At 41.4% G+C, this 19,365-nt stretch overlaps 1 protein-coding gene and 2 long non-coding RNA genes across 18 annotated transcripts in view; all 3 read right to left on the reverse strand.

Moving 5' to 3' along the window:
• Positions 1-19,365, reverse strand: part of CPEB3 (cytoplasmic polyadenylation element binding protein 3) — a 242,984-nt gene that overhangs the window by 175,552 nt on the left and 48,067 nt on the right. The gene's annotated exons all lie outside the window — the stretch shown is intronic.
• LOC144331176 (uncharacterized) lies at positions 4,733-13,402 on the reverse strand. The gene is made up of 3 exons (XR_013398134.1): positions 13,248-13,402; positions 6,821-6,905; positions 4,733-6,495 (listed from the first exon to the last, which is right to left on the reverse strand). It is a non-coding gene; the product is annotated as an uncharacterized LOC144331176 (long non-coding RNA).
• Positions 7,583-10,436, reverse strand: LOC144331186 (uncharacterized). The gene is made up of 2 exons (XR_013398147.1): positions 9,129-10,436; positions 7,583-7,744 (listed from the first exon to the last, which is right to left on the reverse strand). It is a non-coding gene; the product is annotated as an uncharacterized LOC144331186 (long non-coding RNA).

Genomic DNA, 19,365 nt, shown 5'->3' on the forward strand with positions numbered 1-19,365 from the left:
TCAATAAGTACTCAAGAAATCAAATTAAATTCATATTAACAAGCTGGGCATGGTGGCTTACGCCTGTAATCCCAGCACTTTGGGAGGCTGAGGCAGGTGGATCACCTGAGGTCTGGAGTTCGAGACCAGCATGACCAACATGGGAGGAACCCCGTCTCTACTAAAAATACAAAAATTAGCTGGGTGTGGTAGCACATGCCTATAATCCCAGCTACTTAGGAGGCTGAGGTAGGAGAATCGCTTAAACCTGGGAGGCGGAGGTTGTGATGAGCCGAGATCATGCCATTGCACTCCAGCCTAGGCAACAAGCGCAAAACTCTGCCTCAAAAAAAAATTAAAATATAAAATAAATTCATATTAACAACAAATGATCATAAATGACCACTGACAAAACAGTATTTCAAAATCAAAGAGGTTGGGACTGTAATTCCAGGACTTTGTGAGACTAAGGCAGTAAAACAGCTTGAGCCCAGGAGTTTGAGACCAGCCTGGCCAACATGGCAAAACCTCGCATCTACAAAAAAATACAAAAAATTATCTGGGCATGATAGTCCATACCTGTAGTCCCAGTTACTCGGGTGGCTGAGGTGGGAGGATCACCTGATCCCAGGAAGTCACGGCTTCAGTGAGCTGTGATTGTACACTAGTACACTGCAGCCTGGGTGACAGAGGGAGACCCTGTGTCAAAAACAACAAGAAGGCTGAGCACAGTGGCTCACACCTGTAATCCTAGCACTTTGGGAGGCCGACGTGGGCAGATCACGAGGTCAGGAATCTGAGACCAGCCTGACCAACATGGTGAAACCTCGTCTCTATTAAAAATACAAAAAATAGCCCAGTGTGTTGGCACACGCCTGTAATCCCAGCTACTTGGGAAGCCAAGGCAGGAGAATCGCTTGAACCCGGGAGGTGGAGGTTGCAATGAGCTGAGACCGCACCACTGCACTCCAGCCTAGGCAACAGAGTGAGACTCCATCTCAAAAACAAACAAACACCCAAAACAAAATCAAAGAGAAATTTTGACTTTTAGATAACTGATACAACTTTGCCATTACATGGTCTACTGAAAATGTCTCCTACTCAGTCTTACAGGATGCATGGATATATGTCCATATGTGTATGCGTAAGTATATAAAAAATTGAGACATGGATCTGTGTTTTAACAAAAACCATTACAAGCATAGATCCTGTTCTCCAGCCTACCCACAAGTGAACTACCCACAAGAGGCCAACATAAACTGTTGAACAAAGACCTTTTGTGAATCCTACAGAGTAAGTACAATAGAGATTGTCATAGGGTGCTCTATAGCATGAAGAGACCTCTCATTTACTCCAGGGCCTGTCCTCACAGCAGTTCCACTTCCCCATCTTTTCTTTTTTTTTTTTTTTCCCTTTTCAGACAGGGTCTCAATCTGCCACCCAGGCTGGAGTGCAGTGGTGTGATCACAGCTCACTGCAGCCTGGACTTCCTAAGGCTCAGGTGAACACAGACCTATAGTGCATAACTTTTCTATATAGTTTATCTTTTCACAATACTGACTACTGTGAGAAGCCATCAGTCCAGATTAATAATATATGCAATGCAAATTATGTTGAACATACTTTCTTTGATGGTTTGGAACAAACATGAAGTGTCTTCGGGGCATCATGAATACTATGATCATGCCCCAAGAGATTAAAAGATTGGGTTTTGAACTTGCTTATGACACCCCTAGAAGAAACTTTTTAATATAAATTCCTAATATCAGCTTGCTTGCCTATGGCTTGCTTGCATAAAACTGGAATATAAAATGGGCAATTGCTTAATTTCTTGGACCATATAAAATGGCTGCCCTTTTAAATATTTAATTATTGTAACAAAAGCTGTAGCATCCTTTTACCCAGCTTTGTCCTCTTTGCTGAAATCTTCACTGTCTTTCAGTGTCCTTTGATGTCTCAGTATTCAATACATTCTCTATTATTTATGTCCCACTAACAGAATATGTCACCTCAACCTCCTTGTATGTTTCAACCTTCCATTATACCTCACAATGTGAAGGAATACATTCACTATCAAGAGATTTTTCTGCCTTTAATCCTAACCACAGGCCTTGAATTTTTGACCTTAAGCTATAATTTCCTAAAAGTTGTTTTCTACTTTTCACATATAATGAAGCTCAGCCTAAAGCAGAATATCAGATATCCCGTTACATTTTAAAATGAAAACCTTGTGTTATACCTGCATGACTCACCTACCTAAAAATAGCTACTCTGGAATAACAGTTCATATTCTGGATCACACCAGAATTGATAGGTAAAACAGAATTATCTGCACTGGCAAATAAGTAGAAAACAGGCAGTAAGCTCTACAATGTTAACTAAATAATTTTGTTACCTTCTGATGAGCTCATATCTTTGAAATGTTGAGAAATTCTAGATCAAAATATGATAAAATCAATCTCCAGGCCAGGCATGGTGGCTCATGCCTGTAATCCCAACACTTTGGGAAGCTGAGGTGGGCAGACTACCTGAGGTCAGGAGTTCGATACCAGCCTGGTCAATGTGGCAAAACCCCATCTCTGCTAAAAATACAAAAATTAGCCAAGTGTGGTGGCACATGCCTGTCGTCCCAGCTACTCCAGAGGTTGAGCCAGAAGTGTTTGAACCCAGGAGGTGGAGGCTGCAGTGAGCGGAGATTGGGCCACTGCACTCCAGACTGGGCAATAGAGATTTCGTCTCAAAAAAAAACAATCTCCCATCCAGCCCCAAATCTTCTAAAATGTTAAATATGTAATGTGTATGAAAGTAAAATTTAAAACTTTCCATTCACTAAAAGTTTTAGTTTGTAACCATTAGCACAATTAGTCTTTGTTCTGTTTAAAATTAACACAAAGTTTAATTTGACAAATATTCAAAATAATGTTTCATCAGCAATGTAAAATCACTGAAATTATTTAGATTGTGTTTCTGCAGCATAAGAGCCAACGATTTTTAACTAGATTCAACTATTTTGATAATGCCATTCCATAGATTTAAATAGTAAAGCCTTCCCCACCCCACCCCCATCCCGCCCAGATAACTTTTTTCCCTTTGAATGAGCACTATGGCAATGAAGTACATGGTAAACCTACACCTTAAACTGCCATGTTGAAAAAATAACAACCTCCTTCCAGAACAAGTAAACAAGACAGGATCTTTTTGTTTTCATTTACATATACGCAGACCACCATGCTGAAAAACAGCTTAGAGCTGGCAAAAGCCTAGTCAATTGTTCTTACCAGGCCTTGATGTTAAACATCTTTAACAAATTGCATTCTGAAATGCTCTTTTGTTAAACGGGCTTCTTACCAATAGAAACAAAGTAATAGATGATGGTTAGGTTTCCATTCCAGCCTATAAGTAGTAGATAATTGATTACAAAGCTAAACAAAGAAACAAAAAACGCTACATCATCTACCAGTCTAGCAAGCTTCTCTGAGTTGGTCTACTGTTGAAATCCAGAACTAGGGCTCTCACAGATGCCCCTCTGCTCCATAAATCACCAACTCCTACTCCTTTCCCCAGCTCTACTGTCCACTCATTTCATTAGGTTACAATAGTAGGAACAGACCTAAAATAATAACACCACCAAATAAGTGAATGCAGAGTAGAAATGTTCCCCTAAAGAGAGGAGGTCATGTATACAAACAGCAATACCTGACAAGTTAATATTTCTGAGTTATAACTCCTGTACCAGAAGTGTAACAACACCTGACTCTTGAATCAAAACTTTCAGGCCAGGCGTGGTGACTTGCGCCTGTAATCCCAGCATTTTGGGAGGCCACGGCAGGCTGATCACTTGAGGTCACGAGTTCAAGACCACCCTGGACAACATGATGACACCCCATCTCTACTAAAAATACAAAAAATATCTGGGCATGGTGGCAGGTGCCTGTAATCCCAGCTACTCGGGAGGCTGAGGCAGGAGAATCTCTTCAGCCTGGGAGGCAAAGGCTGAAGTGAGATGAGATCACGCCAGTGCACTCCAGCCTGGACAACAGAGCAAGACTCTGCCTCAAAAAAAAAAAAAAAAAAAAACTTTCAAATTCATTTATTTATTCAACTATATAACAAGCATCTACTACAGCAGAAGCTTTGCTGCTGTGGTCCGAATGTGGTATACCCCCAAAATGCACACGTTGAAATTTACTCCTCAATGTGATAGTATTAAGAGGTAGGGCCTTCGGGGAAATAATTAAGTCACGAAGGCTCTGCCCTCATTAATGGGGTTACAGCTTTTATAAGAAAGATTGGCCTGTCGTCCCAGCGACACAGAAGGCTGAGGCAGGAGGATAGCTTGAGCCCAGGAGTTCAAGTTCAGACTGGGCAGCACAATGAGACCCCATCTCTTAAAAGAGGGAGAGAGAGACATTGATTGAAGGGTGTGTGTCTGCCCCTTCTGCCATGTGAGGACACAGAAAGTGGCACCATTCATGAAGCAGGGAACAAGCCCTTACCAATGAATCAGTTAGTGCCTTTATCTTGGACTTTCTAACCTCTAGAATTGTGAGAAGTATTAAAATTTCTATTATTTATAAATTACCCCATCAAAGACGTTCACTTATCTGACTTTCCAGATTAACCTCTGTGTTTTATCTTCCCAATAAAAAATATCCACAGCACATTCAACACTCATGACCAATAAGACCATAAATTTCTGTCCACCAGATGAATTGCAAGCTTACCTAGAGATGGTAGAGGTTTGTCTCCAAACCTCTTTTTTTTTTTTTTAATTTTTTGTAGATAGGGGATCTTGCTATGTTGCCCAAGCTGGTCTCGAACTACTGAGTTAAAGCAATCCGCCCACCTCAGCCTCCCAAAGTGCTGGGATTACAGGTATGAGCCTCTGCACTCAGTTCTAAACCTTTTTAATGTCAGTATTATTGTAATTATGTGACTTAAATATATGTAAACCAATGGAATGAATGCCAAAAAATTATTTGATGAAAAGTAATTTGAATTTGCTAGATTTGAATTTAGAAAAAGCTAGATACAATAGCAATCAGGCTTCATTTATTCAAAAAGTTATTAAAGTTCAGTAGGAATTCTCTCAGCTCTGAAGAGGGAGAAAGAGAAATTTTAAGTCTGCATTGGGTGCCATATTGTTGGGTGCCATGTAGCAGTGCTTTTACTCTGTATCTGTATTTCTTAACCATTTTTAAGTTATGGACCCCTCTGAAAATTTAATGAATGTTACAGTTCACCTCTCTCCCTAGAAATACAAATGGACACATAAAATGCAGTTCTGGTGGCTCCTGTACCCTTTTCCCCACCTCCGCCTCAAAGCTCATCAACCTATGACTCTATCCACCCCAAGCTGCAAAGCATTTCATCATCTTTACAAGAAAACTAAGTCTTGTATTAGAACAGCAGAACTAAATTCCATAGGATCTAATTTCAACTTTGCTAAGACCTTATTAATGATATCTCAGACTGGCTAATAACATCCACTGATTTATCAGTGATTTTATTCAACTTAAATAATAAGGGATGGCAGGTTTCATTTATTTTATTGTGTATAATCCTCCCACATGATTAATTGGTTAGGAATTCCTTATTGTCCTTTGCAATGTCAGGCTATAACCCACAAACAAGATGACTAATCAACACATACTCTAATTCTCAGGGTGCAATTTAGGAAAATCAGGCTAGAGTCAGAAAAAGCTCTTCACTTAGAATGGTAGTTGTTCCTTTTCTAAGATGTAGTGTTCTAATAAGTAGTCCACAAAGTAATCTATCCTAATAAGGTTTTCCTTTCCACACATTAAGAATCACACAAAAGCATGGGTGAGTAAGAAATGTCAAATCACTTGTTCAAATATACCCAACACATGGCCTTCCTTTCTGAAATTCTTCTACTCTAAAACCCGCCTGATTTATGAGTCATGAAAATTCTAATCTGCCACTATTAACCATTTCCACCTCTAAATCATTTTCCCCAGCTGCCTAAACCAAAAATCTAGACTCTTCCTTCTCCTTTATTCCCTACATGCAAGTAATCACCAAGTCCTTCCAGGTAACCTCCTAATTACTTTTTTTTTTTTTTTTTGGAGACGGAGTCTCGCTCTGTCACCCAGGCTGCAGTGCAGTGGCACAATCTCGGATCACTGCAACCTCCGCCTTCTGGGTTCAAGCTATTCTCCTGCCTCAGCACCGCAAGCAGCTGGGATCACAGGCACCTGCCACCACATCTGATTAATTTTTGTCATTTTTTTTTTTTTTTTTTTTTTTAGTCAGAGTCTCACTCTTTCACCCAGGCTGGAGTGCAATGATGTGATCTTGGCTCACTGCAACCTCCAACTCCCAGATTCAAGCAGTTCTCCTGCCTCAGCCTCCCAAGTAGCTGATATTACAGGTGCCTGCCACCACTCCCGGCTAATTTTTGTATTTTTAGTAGAGACTGGGTTTCACCAAATTGGCCAGGTTGGTCTCTTTGGCCAGGTTGGTCTCGAACTCCTGACCTTGTGATCCACTCACCTCAGCCTCCCAAAGTGCTGGGGTTACAGGCGTAAACCATCATGCCCAGCCTAATTTTGTATTTTTAGTAGAGATGGGGTTTCACCATCTTGGCCAAGCTGGTCTCGAATTCCTGACCTCAAGTGTTCCACCCACCACAGCCTCCCAAAGTGCTGGGATTACAGGCGTGAGCCACCACGCCCCTGACTGTTGCTTAAATCTGTCCCTTCCTTTTAATCACTTTAGGTTCTCCCATGTTAACTGAGTTTGGTTTCCTGAGTTTGGTTCCTGACAAAGATATCCTAGGGTAATCATTCTGAAACAAAGATGCGATCACTTCACTCACCAACTTAAAAAAGCTTTACAATAACTATGTTTCTCAGCTTAAAAATCCTTCAATGTTCCTCACTTGAGAAAGTTGAAGACACAGACTGCTAGAATGCCCTTTGTGATCTGGCGGCACCTATCTACTTCTCCAGCCTCATCACTTTCTTGCCTAACCCCTACCCTAAATCTCTTGCTCTCTCAGCACACCATGTCGTTTCTTGCCTGTACACAAGCTAGTCCCTCTGCTGGAAACAACAACAACAACAACCCTGGCTAAGCAAGGTGGCTCACGCCTATAATCCCAGCACTTTGGGACTGAAAGGATTTCACTGGGGTGAAAGGATTGCTTGAGCCCAGGAGTTCAAGATCCTGTCTCTACAACAAATTTAAAAATCAGCTGGGCATAGTGGTATGTGCCTGTAGTCCTAGCTACCAGGGAGGTTGAGGCAGGAGGATCGCTTGAGTCCAGGGGTCTGAGGTTACAGTGAGCTATGATCATGCCACCGCACACTGGCCTAAGTGACAGAGCAAGACCACCTGACTTCTAAAAAAAACTATATATATAAAAGTTTATATATATAAATTATTAAACATATATTAAATATATATTAAATATATACTTATATTTAATATATAATTAATATATATTAAATATATATTTATAGTTAATAATATAATATATAGTTATATATAGTTTAGCTATAAACTATATATTTATACTATATATTTATACTTAATAATTTATATATATAAATTTTTTTAAAAATCGAAACCTATCCCATTTTCTTTTTTTTTTTCTGTGGCGGAGTGACGCTCTGTCACCAGGCTGGAATGCAATGGTATGATCTTGGCTTATTGCAATCTCCACCTCCCGGGTTCAAGCGATTCTCCTGCCTCACCCTCCTGAGTAGCTGGGACTACAGGTGTGCACCACCACGCCCAGCTAATTTTTGTATTTTTAGTAGAGATGGGGTCACACCATGTTGGCCAGGATGGTCTCGATCTCTTGACCTTGTGATCTGCCCACCTCAGCCTCCCAAAGTGCTGGGATTACAAGCATGAGCCACTGCGCCCAGCCCCCTACCCCATTTTCTGATCTGCCTGTCAAACCCTGCCCACTTACCTCTAAATAAAGTATTATGATGCCTAAAGATGTTCATGACAGCATTGTGTTCAATATTCAAAAACCGAAAACAGCTGAGTATGGTAGCACATGCCTATAGTCCCAGCTACTTGAAAGGCTGAGGTGGGAGGATCTCTTGAACTCAGTTGGAGTCCAGCCTGGGCAACAATGCAAGACTCTATTTCAAACAAAACAAAACAAAAAAATCTATCTAAATCCCCCAAATATGAAAACATTTTATATAATGGATTAACATTTTATATAATGGATTAACATTTTGTCATAATGGATTCCCATAATGGAATATTATGCAATCATCAAAATGTTTATATAATTATATAAAATGTTAAAAATATGGCTATAAAATGGTAAAACTGCATAAACAGAATGATCTCCACTATGTAAATTACATTACACATACACAAAAAAGAGATAATTAACAGAAAATACATCAAAACATTAAGAGTATTTGTATCTGGTTAACAGAATTATGGGCAATTGGCTGGGTGTGGTGGCTCACGCCTGTAATCCCAGCATTTCGGGAGACCGAGGCAGGCAGATCACAAGGTCAGGAGTTTGAGACCAGCCTGACCAACATGGTGAAATCCCATCTCTACTAAAAATACAGAAATTAGCTGGGCGTGGTGGGGTGAGCACCTGTAATCCGAGCTACTCAGGAGGCTGAGGCAGGAGAATTGCTTGAACCCGGGAGGCGGAGCTTACAGTGAGCCCAGACTGCACCACTGCACTCCAGCCTGGGCAACAGAGCGAGGCTCCATCTCAAAAAAAAAAGAATTATGGGCAATTGGGGTTTTTTATCCGTGTTTTTTCCCTCTCAAGTTTTAAATAGTTAACAGGTATTACTTTCAAAATCAGAAAAACTCCGAAAATACCTTAAACTATTGAAGATTTTCCTGGAGATTTCCCAACCACACACAAATTTAATCATTCTTTTGTCTGATTCAAGTACAAACTCTCTTTGTTGCACACAACACACTCTTGTTTTAGACCTTATGATTCTATATTTTAATACATGTTTGTCAGGGAGTTGTCTGAAAACAGGAAATGTATGTTCAACTTTAATTCCTACCAGCCTTACACTTGGTAGAAACCAGCTAAATGTTTTAATTACTCACACTGGTAGCTACATGCAAATGACCAATAAATGCCTAATCAGTCATTTGTAAATGTAAATCATCAACACGCTCAACAAATATTTACCATGTGCCCAAAATATCTCAGGTACTGTCACAGCCCCTGGAGACACTTCAGTGAAAAGGTCCTTGCCCTTGTGGAGCCTACATTCTAGTGCGTTAGAACAAAACGAAATAAACCGGCTCATTACAGAGAGTGATGAATACTATAAAGACAATGTAGTATAAGAGGAATTAGGGAAGATGTGGGTAAAGAATAGAACATCAAAGGCATATTGAGGGAGAGGCAGGAAGAGAGCAGGGCTGACCTGGGCAGAGTGGGGGCTCAGGGAGGAGACCCACAGGAGGGGCCAGGAGCTGGGAGAAGGGGCCTGGAGGGGTGGGGGCCTTTAGAAGGAGGGGGAAGGGATGGAGGGAACAGGGAGCAGGGTGCGAACTTGGATCTCCGCCCCCTCCCCCTTCAGAGCTGCAGCGCCTCCTGACTGAGCCCCAATTTTGTCAAACTCTGTATATGGTATATGCACAGAAAGGAAACAGAAATAATACCTGTTCACTTGAAAAACAAGGTTGTTGCACAATATGGGCACTTTGTCCTATTTTTATAAAATGAAAACTAATAAGCCCCTCCTCTAGAGTGCTGTATGTTTGTGAGATTCCAAAACAAAAGGTCTGGGAGACTGCATTCCCCTCCTGGTTACCTCTGTGGTCTGAGGTTGGGAGAGTGGAGGAGAGTTCTTACTTCCAGTTAGGTAATAGTCTCTGAGTCTCAAATAGGATAATAATCCCTAATTCACAAGAATGTGTAAGGATTACATAAAATAATTTATGTGGAAAGTGTGATGCCAGTACTGGCATTCTGGTCCCCTATATTTGTGTTAGTAGTGTCTGTTTAGAGAAGGACATCAAAATAATACAACGCCCAAAAGCTGGAGCACGTGGATTATGATTTTGAACACAGGTGCCAAAAGAAACTTAACAATGTAAATCCCATCCCTTTGATCAGGAATTCCTTAATAGTTATATGGTTAACAAAAATACTACCTCATGCTATCCTTCTTAACTGTTTATCTGACCTCAGGATTCTACTACTAGTTACAACATCTTTATTTACTTACTTTATTTTTTTCTTTTTTTGAGATGAAATCTCACTCTGTCACCCAGGCTGGATACAGTGGGGCAATCTCGGCTCACTGCAACCTCCACCCACGGGTTCAAGCTATTCTCCTGCCTCAGCCTGTGAGTAGCTGCGATTACAGACGTGCACCATCACGCCTGGCTAATTTTTTGTATTTTTAGTAGAGCACGGTCTCACCATGTTTGCCAGCCTGGTCTCGAACTCCTGACCTCAGGTGATCCGCCTGCCTCGGCCTCCCAAAGTGCTTTGAGATTACAGGCATAAGCCACCGCACCCAGCCTATAATTGCTTTAAACAATGATGTGGCAAAGAGTTGGACAGTCTACCCATAAAATCAAATGCGAACACAGAAACAGATTTATAATAAATGATCCAAACATTATCTGTCAGCCTTTCCTCCATAAAGTCACAAACTTTACTGGTTTTCACTATTTTAAATTATCTGCTTATCTAGGTTATATTTCTCCGGTCCAAAAAAGGAAAATAAATTTTCCACTCCAGATTGCAAAAGAGAGGTGCTTCTAGATACATTTACCTCTTGTCTCCTTTAATTGTTGCTAATCTGAAACTTAAGAACTAGGACTCCTAAAGTTTGAGTAGGGGGTTCAATTGTCAGATCACTAAGATGTTTCCTCTGAAATATTCCCTCCCATCCCTAATCAGCCCTCAAAAACCCTAGCACATCTTTAAGATAGAAAATTATTTGCCTTTTACGTCTCTGCTTTCTAATCTCACATGCCTGGAATTAATGACTGCCTGAATGGGCCTACTCTAACTGTTCTTTGTCAAACAAACCAGAAAATGCCCTCCTTATTTATTTATTTATTTATTTATTTATTTATTTATTTATTTTGAGACTGTCTCACTCTGTCACCCAGGATGGAGTACGGTGGCGCAATCTCGGCTCACTGCAACCTCCGCCTCCTGGGTTCAAGCAATTCTCCTGCCTTAGCCTCCTGAGCAGCTGGGATTATAGGTGCATGCCACCATGCCCAGCGAATGTTTGTATTTTTAGTAGAGACGGGATTTCACCATGTTGGTCAGGCTGGTCTTGAACTCCTGACCTCGTGATCCACCCACCTTGGCCTCCCAAAGTGCTGGGATTACAAGAGTAAGCCACCTCACCTGGAAAATTTTTTAATTTTAATTTTTTTAGAGACAGGGTCTCACTCTGTCACCTAGGCTGGAGTGCAGTGGCACAATCATGGCTCACTACAACCTCAAACTCCTGAGCTCAAGCAATCCTCCTGCCTCAGCCTCCTGAGTAGCTAGAACTACAAGCATATAACACTATGCCCAGCTAATTTAAAAAAAAATTTTTTTTGAGACAGTGTCTTACTATATTGCCCAAGCTGGTCTTGAACAACTGGACTCAAGTAATCCTCCCACCTTGGCCTCCCAAAGTGCTGCAAATACAGTCCTCAGCAGCCACACCCAGCCTTCTCCTTAATATTTCTAAGTGTTATTGTCAAAATTATCCTGACTCTCATTCTAGTCTGCTCTATTGTTAATAACTCGACATGACAAGTACAGAAACAAACCAAATCACCATAACAAGATAAACTAACTCCAAAAGAGTGAGTCAATCAACGATAAAGGGATAAAGAAAAATCTAACTCTTAAGACATAAGCTAGTGTTCCCATTTATTGGCTGTCATAAACCTTTTATGTCAAAGCAAGAACTCTGCTTACTTCTTGGCATACCAAACCTACATATATGAAGTCACAGGCCAGAACTATGGGGTGTCCATAAAGTCTGGGGAACATAATATTTTATATTTTTACAAATTGAAGATGTCCTTTATAGTATTATGTACATTCACCTATGTTTCCATATTCTATAGATACCTTGTATAGAAATACTAGAATGGGCCAGGCATGGTGGCTCATGCCTGTAATCCCAACATTTTGGGAGGCCAAGGTGGGGGATCACCTGAGGTCAGGAGTTTGAGACCAGCCTGACCAACATGGAGAAACCCCATCTCTACTAAAAAAAATACAAAATTAGCAGGGCATGGTGGCACGTGCCTATCATCCCAGCTACTTGGGAGGCTGAGGTAGGAGAATTGCTTGAACCCAGTAGGCGGAGGCTGCAGTGAGCTGAGATCGCACCATTGCACTCCAGCCTGGGCAACAAGAGTGAAACTCCGTCTTAAAAAAAAAAAAAAAAAAAAAAAGAAATACTAGAATGGAGAATCTGTCACAAAAATATTAAATATATCACATTGTAAAGATAAAGGACAAAATTATAACTTGGTTTAAATGTTCATTCATTCATTTAATGAATACCTACTAAGTGTCAGGCACTTCTAGGCACTGATTTACTTCATGGCATTGACCATTTAATTAGTTGCACTGAGTTACTGCAGACAGGGAGTTACTTGTTTTTGATCTTGACCTTGAAATGAGTTTGAATGCTTGAGGAATGAAGCTATTTGGCCACACAATAGTCCTATGCATACATAATCAGTACACAATGTTTCCTTCCCTTTGTGTGTATTAATTCTATGATCACTTCAAATAATATAAAGGCTGTTTTGTGCCCATTTCTGTTTCTCTCCTCTGAGGCCTGCCAACAAGCATTTATATAATAATATTTATTATTTCTGAGAATTATATAATAGTGCTTTTTAGGAGAGAAAAGTAGGCTTTATTCCAAGATGCTAAGTTACCGTAGTACTTTAATTCACTAGTACTTTCCCATATTATATGGGAAAGTATATGCATTCCCATAAATATGCATTCCTATAAAATGCAAATATTAGAATGGTTTCACATTAAGAAGTTTAAATGCCCAGCACCATAAAGAACACTAAAGAGTGTGAAAACTAAATGTAGCAGAACTGAAGTATAATAGGTGAAATGTGGCATTTGAACCCTCACAGAAGCAGCTACCCACAAGGTATAAGGACCAGCTGTAGAAAATTCCTTGTGAGGCTGGTTTCTACCGCAAGTACAGCAACCTCCCCAGGAAAGCCTCCTATAAGTATGGCTATATTACCTCAACTCTCAAGATCAAAACTTGAGGCTCGGCCGGGCGCGGTGGCTCAAGCCTGTAATCCCAGCACTTTGGGAGGCCGAGACGGGCGGATCACGAGGTCAGGAGATCGAGACCATCCTGGCTAATATGGTGAAACCCCGTCTCTACTAAAAAAATACAAAAAACTAGCCGGGCGAGGTGGTGGGCGCCTGTAGTCCCAGCTACTCGGGAGGCTGAGGCAGGAGAATGGCGTAAACCCGGGAGGCGGAGCTTGCAGTGAGCTGAGATCCGGCCACTGCACTCCAGCCTGGGCGACAAAGCGAGACTCCGTCTCAAAAAAAAAAAAAAAAAAAAAAAAAAAAAAAAAAAAAACTTGAGGCTCCATCCTGAATTCTAACTCTGACAACCACACTGGCCCCTACAGAGAGTCAGACATGGCCTACAGGGAAATGGTGGTAAGGAGATTCAAATTAGACCCTTGATATCCCCAGAACCATCAAAATCAACCCAACCCTTATAGCAGTCAGAAAATTAAGAGTTTTAAGCATTTCTCCCATCACCAATTAAAATGTTCATGGATCCAGGAAAACCCTTACGCTTACATTGGTGAGTCAGCCACAAGCACAAGCAGATAGTCACACATCTCCACCATTAGTGTGACATAAGTCTATATATACTCCCTCATCTTCAGACCACCATGACTAGCTTTCTAGAATAGGCAGTTACCCTAATATACAAAGTGCCTTTCAATGTTCTTCCATGCCTCTTTCTAGCCCCCTCCACTATATGCCATCAGCTAGTGTTTAACTTTGGACTACTGAATATCAACAATATTTCCTCTTTTAAACTCTAACTCCGACTACAATTACAGAAGTTAGGCAGGCATCCAAAAGCCACAACAGTATTCCTCTAACAGTATATAATTTTCAGAACACTTTGTATACATTCTCTCACAAACCAAACCCTGAAGCTAGGCTCCCTCTCCCCTCCCAGCTCCTTTTCCCTTCTGTCCACTCTCTCTCCCCCAGTCCTTCCCTCCATTTTCGCAGACTGGGAAAAGGAATCACTGGATAAGTGACTTGACCCCATCATTAGTGAGAGAGCCAAGGCTTTAACCAGTGTCTTCCTTATTCCAAGCTTCATGGGTTGTCCACTACTGTATGCTCCCCTCCATCTAATTCTCTTTCCTCAGTAAAATCAAACTTTGCTTTTTTTTTTTTTTTTTTTTTTAAGACAGAGTCTCGCTCTATTGCCTAAGCTGGAGTGCAATAGCCTAATTTCAGCTCACTGCAACCTCCGCCTCCCGGGTTCAAGTGATTCTCCTGCCTCAGCCTCCCGAGTAGCTGCAATTACAAGAGCCCGCCACCATGCCCAGCTAATTTTCGCATTTTTAGTAAAGACAGGGTTTCACCAGGTTGGCCAGGCTGGTCTCAAACTCCTGACCTCAGATGATCCATCCACCTCGGCCTCCCAAAGTGTTGGGATTATAGGTGTTAGCCACCGCGCCTGGCCTCAAACTTCTCATATTGCAGTGAACAAAGCACTTTTTTTTTTTTTTGAGATGGAGTTTCACTCTTGCCATCCAGGCTGGAGGGCAATAGCATGATCTCAGCTCACTGAAACCTCCACCTCCCAGGGTCAAGCAATTTTCCTGCCTCAGCCTCCTGAGTAGCTGGGATTACAGGCACCCACCACCACACTCAGTCAATATTTGTAGTTTTTTAGTAGAGACAGGGTTTCACCATGTTGGCCAGGTTGGTCTTGAACTCCTGACCTCAGGTGATACACCCACCTCGACCTCCCAAAGTGCTGGGATTACAGGCATGAGCCACCATGCCTGAGCAACAGAGCATAATCTTTTGATACCTGCAGATCAAAATACTATAAAAAATCAACTTAGCAATGAAAACCAGTTCCAACTGGACAGCATTACACCTTATACAGCCCTTGAAATACATCAAATTGGGCCAGGCATGGTGGCTCACACCTGTAATCCCAGCACTTTGGAAGGCTGAGGTGGGCGGATCACAAGGCCAGGAGTTCAAGACCAGCCTGCCAACATAGTGAAATCCCGTCTCTACTAAAAATACCCAAAAAATTAGCCGGGCATGGTGGCAGGCACCTGTAATCCCAGCTCCTTGGGAAGCTGAGGCAGGAGAATCACTTGAACCTGGGATGCAGAGGATGCAGTGAGCAGAGATCGTGCCATTGCACTCCAGCCTGGGCGACAGTGCGAAACTCTGTCTCAAAAAAAAAAAAAAAAAAAAAGAAACACATCAAATTGGCTAACCAACAGAGAAAGCTATGTAAGTAGAAATTTGTGTCTTTGTCAGAGGATATCTAAATTACATTTCTAAGAGGGTTCTTTGGTACTAACTCACAACGAGGTCATAAAAGAGTTTAAACAAAGCTAACCACTTTTCAACATGCAATTTTGAAGCGCATAGTTTTATATTAACGTTTCTAGTAGCACAAAAACCTAATATTTCCTAACCAATCCCTCTTTTAAATAGAAAATAGATATGTGGTTTTGCTGGCATTCATATCAACCATGTCATAACAGGTTCTGAAACAGTTTGTGGGGATGAGTGGACCTTAAAGTGGTTTTGCATTTTTAAGAAACCAACTAGAAAAGAGTTTTAAATCTAGGTCATACTATCCTTATTCAAAAGCAAGCATAAACAAGACCATTTATATTACCTCCTGAAAAGATGGTCTTAAAAAAAAAGGCGGGGGGCCAGATGCGGTGGCTCACACCTCTAATCCCAGCACTTTGGGAGGCCAAGGCTGGCAGATAACTCGAGATCACGAGTTCAAAATTAGCCTGGCCAACACGGTGAAACCCCGTCACCCTGTCTCTACTAAAAATACAAAAACTAGTGGGGCATGGTGGTGCACACCTGTAATCCCTGCTCCTAGGGAGGTTGAGGAATGAGAATTGCTTGAACAGGGAAGGCAGAGGTTGCAGTCAGCCAAGATCATGCCACTATACTCTAGCCTGGGTGACAGATTCTGTCTTTAAAAAAAAAAAAAAAAAGGAAATGGACAGAACACAAACTACTCGAAAAAAAAGGAAAAGGAACACAAACTACTTGAAAAATATTGATATTTCCTAAAAATTTATTATGAGTAGGCATATTTGTTTTGCTTTTAATATCATTTGTATTCCCATGAATTCATGTAAGAAATTTCTTCCTTTGTTATTGATAACACACCAGCAAAATTAATACTAAGTTATATTTAACTAGACATGTCATAAAATATAAAACTCCCTGCAATCACCTTTAACTTGGGAGCAGAAGGAAAAGGAGACAGATAGGCTAGGTGCGTTGGCTCATGCCTGTAATCCCAGCACTTTCGGAGGCCGATGCAGGCAGAACCGAGGTCAGGAGTTCAAGACCAGCCTGGCCAACACAGTGAAACCCCATCTCTACCAAAAATACAAAAATCAGCCAGGCATGGTGGCGCATGCCTGTAGTCCCAGCTACTTGGGAGGCTGAGGCATGAGAATCGTTTGAACCCAGAGGTGGAGGTTGCAGTAAGCCGAGATTGTACCACTGTACTCCAGCCTGGGGAACAAAGTGAGACTTCATCTCAAAAAAAAAAAAAAAAAAAAAAAGAGAGGAATAAAGGCAGAGATACAGACAGAAAGCATGGAATAATGTGAATTTTTTTTCCAAATTAAATTTGAATCCAGGCAATCTGCTGCTAAAGCCTGCTTCTGTGACAAATTATCAACCTGAACCTGGGTAAGTCACTTCCTATTTCGGGACTTTGATTTCATAATATTCAAAAATATATAAAGTAAACAGAAAAAATTATAACTGGTGAATCATCATGGAAGTATATTTATAGTCACTGTATATTTTTCTTCCTGCATTTCTACAAATACAAAATTTTTTCAAAACACAACTTCCAGCGTATCTCATAGGGTCAAGTACAGATTCAGTCCAGTTTCTTACATCTACACTGCACTATTAAGCAATGCCCTAGAGGTAGAATAGTCAAGGGAGTAGGAGCCATGGGCTCTGGAGGCAACTTTGCCAATTACTGGCTGTGATCTTAAATAGTGTAAATTTACTGAACCTCAATTTATTTGTCAATATAACAAGGATAATAGGCCGGGCACAGTGGCTCATGCCTGTAATCCCAGCACTTTGGGAGGCTGAGGTGGGCAGATCACGAGGTCAGGAGTTCGAGACCAGCCTGACCAACATGGTGAAACCCTGTCTCTACTAAAAATACAAAAATTAGCTGGACATGGTAGCGCGCACCTGTAATCCCAGCTACTCACGAGGCTGAGGCAGGAGAATCGCTTGAACCCGGGAGGCAGAGTTTGCAGTAAGCCAAGATCACGCCACTGCACTCCAGTCTGGGCGACAGAGCGTGACTCCGTCCCCCCAAAAAACAAAAACAGAACAAAACAATAAGCAAGAATAATAATAGTCCTCCTATGTCAAAGGAGTTCCTATCTCAAAGGAGTTCCAGTGAGAAACTAGATGTAAAGTGTTTGGCACAGGGCCTGGCCCATAGGTAAATGCTGGATCATCACATTACTACGATGGCCAAAGGCTCTGATCATGAGGGTACCATCAGATAGGAAAAAAGAACAAATGGCATTACACTGACGTTTGGGGATATTTAGAATGCAGTGTATGAAAAACTGGTAATCTACTTTGGTAGGCCAAGGCAGGCAGATCACTTGAGGTCAGGAGTTCAAGACCAGCCTGACCAATAGGGCGAAATTCCATCTCTACTAAAAATACAAAAATTAGCTGGGTGTGGTCTGTTATCCCAGCTACTTGGGAAGCTGAGGCAGGAGAATCACATGAACCCAGGAAGTGGAGGCTGCAGTGAGCCAACATCGCACACTGCACTCCAGCCTGCGTGACAGGGTGAGACACTGTCTCAAAAAACAAAACAAAAACAAAAAAAGAGCCAGGCGCAGTGGCTCAAGCCTGTAATCCCAGCACTTTGGGAGGCCGAGACGGGCGGATCACGAGGTCAGGAGATCGAGACCATCCTGGCTAACACGGTGAAACCCCGTCTCTACTAAAAAATACAAAAAAAAACTAGCTGGGCAAGGTGGCAGACGTCTGTAGTCCCAGCTACTTGGGAGACTGAGGCAGGAGAATGGCATGAACCCAGGAGGCGGAGCTTGCAGTGAGCTGAGATCCAGCCACTGCACTCCAGCCTGGGCGACAGAGCGAGACTCCGTCTCCAAAAAAAAAAAGAAAGAAAAAAGAAAAAAAATCAGTAATCAATATTATGACAAGATCATGCAAAGCCTATGGTCACCATTACAATAACAATAGTCATAACCTTACATTTATGGGATACCTTACTATGGGCCAGGCACTGTGCTACGCAGTTTATATTTAGTTTCACATTTTATTCCCGTTTTACAGGTGAGGAATTGAGAGCCAGCATGTTTATATAATTTGTTCATGATTACAAAGCCAGTAACTGGCAAAATGGAGATTTAAATCCAGGCAATCTGCTGTCAAAGCTTGCTTCTGACAGAAATTATCAACCTGAACCTGGGTAAGTCACCTCACATGTTGGGACTTTGATTTTATCCTCTGTAAAATGAGCAGAGTAGTCTAGAATGGGTGCTCTCAAAAGTCCCTCCTAATGTTTTCTTGACAGCAATGCTATTTAAACCCAAATTTACAACATAATATCTCAGCTCTAGTCCTTTTATTAAATTGGTGCATAAGTAATTGTGGGTTTTGCCATTACTTTTATGGCAAAAAAGTAATGGCAAAACCCTCAATTACTTACGCGCCAAACTCATATATACCTAGGCTTCCTTGTCTTATAGAAATATAGAAAGACTCATATATATAATTCCCTTCAGTGGAGTGCCTCACTGTTCCTGAGCTCTGTTGCTGAGAGGTGCATCACCAAAATGCATCGGCCTAATAGAAAACTTCACTAACCCTTTGAATGGAGTCCAAAGAGAATCTTACTTAAAATGAATTCTACCAGACAGCACCTGCACTACATGGACATTAAGGACACATACAACAAACTTAGCTAGAGCTGTAGGACTTGAGTTCAGTCACTCTACCTCTCACGATCTCAGTTTCCCTATTTATAGAAATGAAGTGACTTTTAGATAAAAGTAATCCCTAAGAAAGCAGCCACCAAAACCCAGGGAAACAAATCA

Source organism: Macaca mulatta, chromosome 9 (assembly GCF_049350105.2).
Source record: "Macaca mulatta isolate MMU2019108-1 chromosome 9, T2T-MMU8v2.0, whole genome shotgun sequence".
Classification (NCBI taxonomy): domain Eukaryota; kingdom Metazoa; phylum Chordata; class Mammalia; order Primates; family Cercopithecidae; genus Macaca; species Macaca mulatta.